Genomic DNA, 12,957 nt, shown 5'->3' on the forward strand with positions numbered 1-12,957 from the left:
AAACAGACTCATCATACACCATACAATCACCTACGAGCATATCGAGGCAATCCGAGCCTTTCTGTGAAAGATACGGGCGTTCGTAGTTACGGAATTCTTTAAAAGCCAAACTTTTATGCAAAAGTTGAAAATCAAATATTTCAAAACATAAAGGCCAATATTTCATCATATCAACATACGAATTCCAAGAAACGAATAAGAGTCATAAACATGCTCGGATTGCGAGAATCGAATTTCCTCGAAGCTCATGTCATAGCCTACTTGAAGCTAAGGCATGCCAAAAGAAGAAAGGATTGGGCTTTACATACCTCGTACGCACTCAACGCTAGCTCAAACTCAAGATAAATCCAACCTACGTCTCGGACTGCCCAAGGTCTACAAACAAGCCATAATATGCCAAACATTAGCTATAGACATTTGGGCATTTAATTCCAAATTAGCCCTTAATTCTACGGTGGTTGGGCGACATTTCCGTAAATAGGCCAATCCCGAGAATTTAACTCGGCGAATCAATAACAACAACAACAACAACCAACCTAGCAACATTAATAATCAATCCGAAAGGCAATACAACATTAATAACTCTCTTTTCCATCATTCAACAACTTTCAATATATTCAATTTAACGGCTTACCTTCAAGCCAACATCAACGCTTATACATTCGAATACTAACCCGAACCCATACCAACAATATTCAAAGACATTCCAAGCAATTCATACAACATTTCAAACATCCCAAATAATACTCCCGCTCACCCGAAAGCGCCCAAACCCGAGAGCCTCAACTATAACATATTCCTCATTTCCAAATCATGATTTGCACCAACAATTCACATTCTAACAATGTCATTCTCATAATTATACAAGTTACATCAAATGTACAATAACCTCCAAATCAGTCCGCAACAATTACAACATCAATTTGAGTCATTAAACTCTCATTCTCATCATGGAATTCATAACGACAACAACTAAAACATTAAGCGATATTAACTCATTCTTTGTCACACATGGGAGGTTACATTCGGCCAACATACCAACATGCACATATTGATAATTCTCATTCATTTCTTCACACTACAACAACTAACATACTACATAGAACTTAACTCATCACTTAATCACAACATACACATCGCACGGCCAAACCCCATATACACGACCTCAATTCCAACTTACTATATTTCATGATATTAATCCATTTTAACATACTATAACATGCATAAAACCTTTATAACATACAAAACATGATCAATTCTTACCTTTCTTCTTCAACTCCACAATTTGCCTAGGGTTTGCAATTGACACAACGAATGGTTGGATGACCCGAACAACGCTTCCACGCTACACTAGGGACCTCGAATTAGTGGGTTTGCATCAAAGAAATAATTTTGGGATGGCTTGAATTGAAGTTGGTTTTTCTCTTATTCTTGCCGAGAGCCTCCTTGTGGTTCTTCAACTCCTTATTTTTTTCTAAGTGTTGGATGATGAAAATGAATTAGTAGTCATCTTCTAAGCCAATATAAGACTTATACAAGTGTCCCTTGGCCCACACAAGTGTTGGACCAATTAAAATTGTCCACAATTTGTGTGGGCCAAATCCCACACTACACGGCCAAACAAGGAGAAAAATGCATGATTTTCAACTTCCATAAATTCCAATTTTGGTCCCAAATTTTCCTAATTGTTCCCTACCAACAAATTCATGAACAACTTATGTCTCAAAATAAAATCGAAGGTCAAAAGTCCCGACTTTGCATCCCGGAATGGTTTGGACCCTAACTTATCATAGTTAAACCGGATTGTCCCAATGCACAAAATACGGGATATAACAATGTGGATGATTTTTAATCTATTATTCGGTTGATATGAAATTGATATAGACTTATTTGTAACAATATATATAGATATGTGAGTTTTCGCCTATAATAAATATATTGATATTGGTGATTGAGCTAAGTATATATATGGCATTATATTGTATTGAGTGGATGAACAAGTCAAAGTATACTTTAAATTCGGACTAAAATGAGAGGGGGAGAGAGAGCTTTAATATATTTTTCTATTACACTGTTCTAGATCTCCAAAGCCAACCCCTAAAAGTAAGGAAATGTCCTCTATTTGTAGTTTTGTCTCATGGGCCTTGCATACAACACAAAGCCTTTTTAGAATAAAGGAACCCTAAAAGGATAAGGTAGGACCGTACGGTCTGACACCCGTACGATCGTTAGTACAAAATGACAGAACGGTCTTGACGCGTGGCGAAGCCGCAACTGGTTAACCGGACCAACGGCCACGATCAATTCGGACAAGGAGAAACCGGACTAACGGCCACGAGAACTTGACTTAGAGAAAATGGGCTAACGGCAACGCAGATTTTGGTCCGGAGATACCTGACCAACAAATTTACTTCTCTTTTCTCAGATCAGCCACATCCGGTGGATAACCCCGGTCTGAAGGAAAGACCGATCATACTCATGCTCATTTGATCATACCCTCGGCCCCCGGTCTCACCGCTCTTGCATAAATTCGATTTTTACCGTATACAATATTAATTTTTTCTACTATTATAGAAGAGTGGGTTTGGTCATCAACGCACTCTTCTATAATAGTTAAGTTAAAAATAGTTTTAAAAAAAATTAAGGTGGGATCCACGTGAATAAGTAGGAGATAAAAAAAATAAGGTGGGGTCCACGTGAAGAAGTAGGAGACAACTGCAACAAAAAAGAAATTAAGGTGGGTCCACATGAAGAAGTAGGAGACAATTACAGAAAAAATAAAAAAATAAGACATTTAAATAATGATAATAAGTTCAGAAAATGATAAAGGTACGCTTAGAGAAAATTTAAAGAAGAGAAATTCAGGAAAAAAAATAACGATTTAAATTGAACACAAAAACCGTTAAAGAAGTCATAAATCCAAAAAATTTAAAACTTATACCTTTGGGTAAGGAAAAAAATGCACTAAGGAGTCTCATGAGATGAAATCATGTTTGGACATGTAATTTGAATTTCTTAAGTTGCAGTGTTTTTTATAAACATAAAAAACCCACAAATTGTGAAAACCATAAAAAAAAATTTCAATTCTTATACAATCTTACCAAATGAGTAAATTATAGTTCATAATAAAATTAATACGCTAGTAGAAGGCCTTTCTAAAAAATACAACATCAATTGATCAAACTTTAGTTCAATAAAAAGGAAAATTTAACATGAATAGTAATGTAACTACTCTTTAATATAATCCTCCCACATGGTAAACATGATTGGTAAATATATTTTACCAACTTGCAGATTAATATTTAATACAAATGGTTGGTAAACATGATTGGTAAATATATCTACCAACTTATGGATCTTTTTTTATAAAACATAAATGTATGAATCAAATTTTACATTTATATTGTTTGAAATCATGATTTCAAATCCCAAATCATGCAAAAAGGCATGATTTGGGATTTCATCTCATGAGATGAAATCGCATGTCCAAACGCCTACTAATTCTAGACACATACGTCTTATACAAATAATGAGGAATAACATCAAGAAGAAGAAATATAAACGGTCAAGAAACGTATACACATATATACTTAAAAATTTAAGACTACAATAGATGCTAACACATGAAAGCGTTTTTCAGTGTTGTTGAGTAGAAAGAGATGATGGCATGAAACTCGGTAGGAGAAGGTGTATTTCAAATCTTTCAATTGAAGAACCAAACCAGGAAAGTCATCTATGGGAGAAGCGGATTAAGTAAAATAATTTATTGACATTTTCAATTAATTGAATTATAATACTTTCTATAATAAAAATTTCATAATTATATTACTAAAAGGTACTCTCTCTATCCTATTACGTGACATAGTTTGACTAGGCACGAAGTTTAAAAAAGAAAGAAAAAATCTTTGAAATTTGTGAACTAAAACAAGTCATATATATTTGTGTGGATTTAAATCATTTTATTAAAGGTAAAAGGGAAAGTTTCAAGTTAAATGATTTCTAAACATAAAAATATATCATTCTTTTTTAGACAGACTAAAAAAAAAAAAGTGTGGTACTATTTGTGTTGGGCTTGTGTTAGCACGGGCTTTCATCATCTAGTCTACTATATAGAAACATGAGTTACTATATAGTTTGGCTGTCAGTCACTCATTTAAAAAAAAAATAAGGTGGGCCCCACTCTTCTACAATAGTAGAAGAATTTAAAAAAAAAAAAAAAAGTTAAGGTAGGGCCCAATCTTCTATAATAGTGGAAATGAAAAAAAAAACAAATTTAAGGTGGGGCCCACTCTTCTATAAATAATAGTAGAGATTAAAAAAAATTAAGGTGGAGTCCGCGTAAAGAATTAGGAGACAATTGCAAAAAAAAAAAAATTAAATAATGATAATAAGTTCAGAAAATGGAAAAGATACGCTTAGAAAAAATGCAAAGAAGAGAAGTTCGGGAAAAAAGAAATAACGATTTAAATTGAACACAAAAACTGCTAAGAAGTCATAAAGCCAAAAAATTTAAAACTTATACCTTTGGGTATAAGTTTAGACACATACGTCTCACACCAATAATGAGGAATAACATCAAGAAGATGAAATATAAACGGTATAAGAAAAATTTTAAAAAACAAAAAAATTAAGGTGGGGCCCAATCTTTTATAATAGTAGAAATGTAAAAAAATCAAATTTAAGGTGGGGCCCACTCTTCTATAATAGTAAAGATTAAAAAAATTAAGGTGGGGTACACGTGAAGAAGTAGGAGACAATTACAGAAAAAATAAAAAATAGGACATTTAAATAATGATAATAAGTTCGGAAAAAATGGTAAAGATACGCTTGTAGAAAATTTAAAGAAGATAAATTCAGGAAAAAAGAAATAACGATTTAAATTGAACACAAAAACCGCTAAAGAAGTCATAAAACCAAAAAATTTAAAACTCATACCTTTGGGTATAATTTTAGACACATACGTCTGATACCAATAATGAGGAATAACATTAAGAAGACGAAATATAAATGATCTTTATTTTTATTTTTATTACTATATTAGAAGCATGAGTTGGGGGTGGTTTCGTCGTCCACCTCCAACTCATGCAAAAAAAAAAAAAAAAAAAAAAGAGTGGACCCCACCACCTCCAAACTCATGTAAAAAAAAAAAAAAAGTGGACCGAATATTAAAAAAATAAACAATATCAAAAAAAAAAAAATAGACCCCATATTAAAAAAACAAGCAATATAAAAAATAAAAATAAAAAAAATAAAAAATCGTGCACCCCATATTAAAAAATCAAACAATATTTATGTAATTCCCAAAGTATCCCCATTAAGTCAATAATGGTGGATTCATTGCCACATGCATATCAACTCATTGTGGGAGCAAATGAAATTATTGTACAGCAAAAAACGTGGATCCCATATTATTGCTTTTCTTCAAAAGGTTAAGTAACTAAACCATACAATTTCCTTTCTTTTCTTATATTAGCCTGAGAACTAATCTAGATATTTAACTGTTGCATTTGTTATTCCGTCATGTCATTTATTTGTTATGTTTGCTAAAATAAATATACTTAAAATATGTCTATTTTAAAATAAGATAAAATTTAATTACTTTTTCATTTTTATTCTTACTCTAATAAATGTGAAAAGTGATTAATGTCGTAAAAGAAAAAATAATATTAAATGGAGATCAAATAATAAATAAGGTAAATTAGTCAAATTCAAATTCAAATTCTAATTGACGTTTCCTTAAAAAAAAAAAAGTGCAAAAGACAACATGACAAGTAAAATGAGCTAAACCAAGAATATTCACCAAAAATTAAAAAATAGTGGTTCTTCATTTAAATAGAAAATCAAATTTCTACTTTGTTTCGTTTTAAACATGTAAAATTAATTTAATAATTTGAATTAGAATTATCCAAATCCAAATTTGATAAAAAATAATAAGTATTGAATCTACATACATTAACAATAGAATATTTTACACCTTTAAATTAATCGAATTAAAATTAAAAATATCAACTGATGCTTAAATATTGCTATTGTTTTGTCTCAAAGAGAGGAAAAATAGTTTCCTTTTAAACAAGTCTTCTCTTTTAAAAAGTATTAGTAAATTATCACTAATATAATAAAGTTTTGGATACAAAGCACAAATTATAATGTTATATTAATCGTGTTTTGAACATAGTATATATATATATATATATATATATATATATATATATAAACAGTGCAAACTTATATATGTTTATTAACAATATAAAATATACGGAAAAGGCTCAAATATGCCATCCAACTTTCAGAAATGGCTCATTTATGCCACTCATCAATAGTTTGGCTCATTTATGCCATCAAACTATAGGTAATGGCTCATTTATGCCATCGAACTGTAGAAAATAGCTCATTTATGCCACTCATCAATAGTTTGACTCATTTATGCCATCGCCTATAATCAAAATGACTCATCGATGCCATATTTCATTAAAACAGGTTTTACAATACCATATATGACACGTGCCTTTCAACTAGATTATGGTTGTGAGTGGGTAAGGTGTATGAATCGGGTTTTTTATTAATTTGGTATTTAAAATTGGGCTGGTTTAATTAAACGACGTAAACATCTAATTGGAGCCACGTGTCATATCTGGTATTATAAAATCGGCGTTAATGAAAAATGGCATGAATGAGTCATTTTGGTAACGGGCAATGGCATAAATAAGTCAAACTATTGATGAGTGGCATAAATGAGTCATTTCCTATAGTTCGATGGCATAAATGAGTCATTTCCTATAGTCCGATGGCACAAATGAGCCAAACTATTGACGAGTGGCATAAATGAGCCATTTTTGATAGTTGGATGGCATATTTGAGCCTTTTCCGTAAAATATATATATTATCACTACCCAAACACAACTATATACACATAGATATCCTGTAATCCAAAATATTGAGCCCGTGCGCAGCACGAGCATACGCCATCTAATATACTATATGTGTGTGGGTAAAGTGTACTAAATAAGAGAAGAAAGGAAGCTACTTGGGAATTGTGCCTTGGATAATTTTTACCAGTCAACTCATTGAGAGGAGAATTGGTTATTACTCTCTCCGTCCAAAATAATTAAGATTTTAGAGTTGGGTAGATGAATTAAGTCACTTACTCCTAAAAATTAAGGGGTCGTTTGGTACACGGTATTAATTGGGATATTCCAGCACTAATTGTGGGATTAATTTTATACCATATTTGATAGAAGGTATAAATTTATCCCAGGATAAATTTATATCTTATACTAAACAAAGTTTAAAGTGCATCCAAACTTAAAGATGGGATATCCATCTTATCCCATTAATCCCAAGAGATGGGATAAATTAGTCCTAGAATTATAATGCTGGGATAATTTTATCTACGTACCAAACCCTTAAGAGTTATATTGTTAAACGACCCTTAATTAAGAGGGGCTTTAAAACTAATCCCTCCATTCCATAATAAGTGGCTTTTTAGGCTTATGCACACCCTTTAATAAAGTGTTCACTCCTAGAAAATTATGAGTGTTTTTATTAACTTACCCCTAATTAAATGCCTAAAAAAAGAAAAGCTTAATGATTCTTGATTATATAAATAACGGGTCATTTTGGAAGAAGAAGAAGAAGAAGATCAATTTCTTCTTGAAATCCTAAATCACAACTTATTTTGAAACAAAATGAAAAGCTTAAAAAGTCACTTATTATGAAATGGAGGAAGTAGCATTAATTTTGTTTATTAAATTAAGAATGTGTCAAGAATAAATTTGAAGAACGAATAAAGTACTTTGATAGACCTAAACTTCAATTATTTGGGGTTAATTTTTAGAGACTAAATCCTCAATTATTTTGAAAAGGAGGGAGTACATTAGTAGCCACAAAGTTCAAAGGTACACTGTTTCCCCACTTAAGGGCCGTTTGGTTTGGGTTAGAGGAGATTTTAATCTTCACATAAAATTCAGTATTGATTTGTATTATGTTTAGTTAAGGTTTATGAAAATTTTATTTTCATATAAAAATCAGCTTAAGTCCTCGTAAATAATAGCTGTATAAGTTATACGAAATTAAAGTATTATTTTATGTGAGGTAGAATGTGAAATAAAATAGGTAGGAGCAAAACATGGATTAATATTTTCAAATGATAAAATTAACTCTCATAACAGTAAGAACATGTATTTTAAATTTTATTTAAAGAATAAATGAACACTTCAATATATGCTCCCTCTACTCCAATTTATGTGATACTTCTTTTTTAAGCGGTCCCAAAAAGAATGATACATTTCTCTATTTAGAAATAATTTAACTTAAAACTTCCCCTTTTAAAGCCACACAAATATTTATGACTTGTTTTAGACCAGAAGTTTCAAAAGTCTTCCTTTCTTTGTTAAGCTCCGTGTCCAGTCAAACTATGAGGGTGTTTGGATTGACTTATTTTAAGTGCTTATTTGCTTTTAAGCTCTTTTCTAAATTTTGTAGTGTTTGGCAAAAATAAATAGTGCTTTTTAGGCAAGAAAAGTACAAAAATAAGCCAAAAGTTGGGTATTACCGACTTATGGCTTTTAGCTTATAAGCTACTTTCAAAAAGTCAATTCAAACACTCTCTATATCACATAAATTGGAACGGAGGGAGTAGTATTATGTACTAATATGCAATATATCAATCATTAAACAAGAAATAATCATTATATTATTAATACATGCATTACTTATTCATGTACTCCGTACTTACATTACTATCCCTGCATTACTAAACACATACATATCTTAGTCTCAGAACCAAACGACTCAAGAGGACAATAGTAGAAATTCTTTTCTGCAGAGAAATGAAATAATAAATTGAAACATCATAAATAGTTAAGACGTCGTTGAATCTTAACCTTTATGTAGTCACAAAGTTCAAGGTTGCACTTCTTGTTGTGAAAATATTGAATTAAATATCTCAAAAAGAAGTTTTTAATTCATTATTTTAGTATATATTAATGAGTCATTATTTTAAATATTAACGTTATGTCTCTAAGACCAAATTGAATGGTCTTTAACTTGTAATCAAAGTGAGCAACGTTATAGCGAACATTTACTACATTAAATAGCTCTTTATATGTTGTTAATGATGAAATCATCATTTGTGATGCCATTTTCGTATACGTTATTTGGCTAATATATTAGCCTGACATTAGTTAATTGTTTGAACCTATATATACTTAAGCTATTTTCATTGGCGAGAGGTGATATATAAAAACCATATTTTCCTTATAAATTATAGTGTCTTTGGGTTTTCTACTTTGAGAAATCTTTGTTAGATTATGGCTCCCGGTTTTGTACTAGAAGAGCTTGTTGAATCTGGGGATACACCCATGCATGGTGAAATATCCTTAAGGACAAGGTGCCATTGGCATGCCTCGAAATACGAAGAATTCTCTGAATTGTTCGTGATCAAGTATTTTCCTCAAGCTTAGAAGAAGTTCGTACAAGTGTTTGTGTTGAAGAGAAGTCATTACAAGTGTTCGTGATGAAGAGAAGTCCCTACAAGTGTTCGTGATGAATTATTTTCCGTAAAATTTCCAACAATCTTAAGGATATTTCATGCTATGTTCTTACGGAAAATTAAAAGAAAATAACTTAGTACAATCTGTCTAAGTTACAGGTATGTTTCTGAATTATAGTATAACGGAAAATATATGATCTAAAAGTAAAGTAGTAATGATTTTGATATGATTAATTTATACTTTTATTTGAGACTTTTAAGTTGTACTTGGATAGTAGTTTTAGTGATTATCTTCTCTAAGATTTAATATTGAGTTGTGGGGCAGATTTCTAGTGTAAAAATTATAAGTGGGTTTATCATGATGTTCTACAAGTTTGACATTTTGTGGTGAACATTTTTATATTGGATAATGTAGCCTCTGAAATTAATCATGTTTTTTTTTGTCTTAGTCATTTGGGTCAACAAAATGCTGAATACAATGAATTGGTTTTGGGTTTGTGATGAATTTGTGTTGTTGTTATATTATTTTAGGTAGCTCCTAAATAATGTCCAAGTCATTTGTATATTTGTGGATGATTTATATTTGAGGTGGTAAGATGAGTGCAAAGATATGTATAATAATATGCATCTATATGTTGTGATAATTTTTTGAAAAGTTGGCTTGAAATTGATGTTTATCTTTATAATTAATTATGGTGCAAGAATTTGTAGACCTATCTTTGAGATCTGTGTTTGTATAAGTTGTGTTCTTTGCACATTGAAGAGATTTGGTAAATTTAAGTTAGGCTTTAAAATTATCTTGCTTGATGATTTGGATGAAGAAATGTTGAATTATGACAAATTTCTTTTCCTACAAATGTGAGATATTTATGTGGAAATTTTACTTTGGTTAAAGAAGGTTTTCACGGAAATAATTATTATTTTGTGTGTGACGAACTATGTCATCATGTTCATCAATGTAGAGAAGATTCGGAGAATGATAATCCCGCTAATTAAAAATAATTTTGGTTAAGCGGATGATATATTTATTGTGGTCATTTCTCGAGCGAATCTTGTGGCTAATGTAAGATATTGGGTGTTAGATGACTTTGATACTACTAATCATATTTGTGCAAGTAAAGTTAATTTTGAGTTCTACACTCAAGTTGAAGAAGAAGAAAAATGATTTACTTGTGTTGGTGATTCAAGAACTATTCAAGGTCTTAGAATAATAAATAAATAAATAAATAAAAAAAATCTCTTCTTAAAACTATTTTTGAAAAATATTGGTGTTATCATTGGAGTGAATACTCTATTTGAAGATGATGAGGTTGTTTCCAAATTGTGGACAATAAGTATTGGAATTATGATTTATATGTGCTTACTATTTTTAAAAAATACTTTTAATATCGATACTTATTTTTCTCATATTGTTTTTCTTAAAAATATTTATTGATGATGACATATTGTGAGTATAGCTATTTGGGTGAGTTATATTATTAGCTTGTTATTTATAAGATGAAATGTTTTATGAGAATTAGTAATACTACTTATGAGGTTATGAAACTATTGTTCCCCTATCTTAAACACTTTGAAAATGTGGGGGTTACGGGGTTATGAGTCATGAAAGTCCTTACTTTGAAATTTTTTGAAATTATGGGGGTCATGATATCTTACCGAGAGTTGTTTTGAGAGAATGTTTTAAAAGTGATAATATTTCAGTTGGTCTTGTTATTCAAAATGTTTTTGAAAAAAAAAAGTATGGTGTTATTTCTTTTCTCAGTACATGGTTTTGAAAAGAACCAATTGAGGGATAAGTGTTACAGTGAATTAATATTTGATGTACTAGAGAGGATACAATGATGCTGAGTGGATCTCAAAATCCACTAGTGAGTATGTGTTTACTCTTTGTGGGGGTGTAATAATCAATATGAAAATAAGCCAAGTAGACCATAATGAAATATGAGTTTGTGGTTGGCTGGTAATGAGACTAAGATACTTCTTAGTGAGTATTGAAGTTGAGATGAAACTAACGTGTCTATATATTGTGGTAGCCAAGCAATGTTAGCTGTGTGAGAAAATAAATTTTTCAATAGCAATAAAACGTATCCGTTTGAGACATAAAGTGATAAAACAAATACATTGTGAGATGTGATAATTGTGTGAGGTCGAGGTGAATTTGGCCGATTCACAAGACTAAAAGAAACATCAGGGGAATGGGACTTTTGTCATTGAGAAGATCAACAATGATGGTAACTTGACCTATGTGATTGGAGATCCCATGAATTAGGTTCATATGGGTAATAACAAGTCATTAGTTGATCAAAAGTGCACTATTAAATTATGTCTCTTCCTATGGTGTGTGAATATAGTGCAAATACGCAAGGCAAAAGTGAGGTTGAGTTATAAACTCTTAATCCATTACCATATCCTTTTATAGGTGGTGTATTGCTGCACAGAATACACTTGATGGGTGGACTTATATGAGTGTGGAGTGGTGCCGCTCCTATGAAATTGTGACGGATTTCTAGAGCACTCATGAATACCGACACGCGCATGGCCTCTTAGCGCAAAACCGCGATAACGACAAAGATTGTGCGAGTATGATGTGATAGAATAAGACAATGGGCTTATAAAAGAATTTTGGTTCATAGAAGTGTGTTATACTTCACCAATTGTTACGTAAGTTTAATCTTATTTTATCTAGGTCGGGTTATAGTCTCGAGACACCGATTCGACGCATTGTACTCATATGAAAACCAAAAACGACTTAATTTCATTCTATTCCTTTTTATTCTTTTTGAGATAGTGGGGGATTGTTGTGAAAATATTGAATTAAATATCTCAAAAAGAAGTTTTTAATTCATTATTTTAGTATATATTAATGAGTCATTATTTTAAATATTAACGTTATGTCTCTAAGACCAAATTGAATGGTCTTTAACTTGTAATCAAAGTGAGCAACGTTATAGCAGAACATTTACTACATTAAATAGCTCTTTATATGTTGTTAATGATGAAATCATCATTTGTGATGCCAGTTACTGTATACGTTATTTGGCTAATATATTAGCCTGACATTAGTTAATTGTTTGAACCTATATATACTTAAGCTATTTTCATTGGCAGAGGTGATATATAAAAACCATATTTTTCCTTATAAATTATAGTGTGCTGGGTTTTCTACTTTGAGAAATCTTTGTTAGATTCTGGCTCCTGGTTTTGTACTAGAAGAGCTTGTTGAATCCTGGGGGATACACCCATATCGGGTGAAATATCCTTAAGGACAGTGCCATTGGCATGCCTCAAGCTACGAAGAATTCTCTACAATTGTTCGTGATCAAGTATTTTCCTCAAGCTTAGAAGAAGTTCGTACAAGTGTTTGTGTTGAAGAGAAGTCATTACAAGTGTTCGTGATGAAGAGAAGTCCCTACAAGTGTTCGTGATGAATTATTTTCCGTAAAATTTCCAACACTTCTTTCCACTTA

The sequence above is a fragment of the Lycium ferocissimum genome, chromosome 3 (assembly GCF_029784015.1).
Source record: "Lycium ferocissimum isolate CSIRO_LF1 chromosome 3, AGI_CSIRO_Lferr_CH_V1, whole genome shotgun sequence".
In the NCBI taxonomy this organism is placed as follows: Eukaryota; Viridiplantae; Streptophyta; class Magnoliopsida; order Solanales; family Solanaceae; genus Lycium; species Lycium ferocissimum.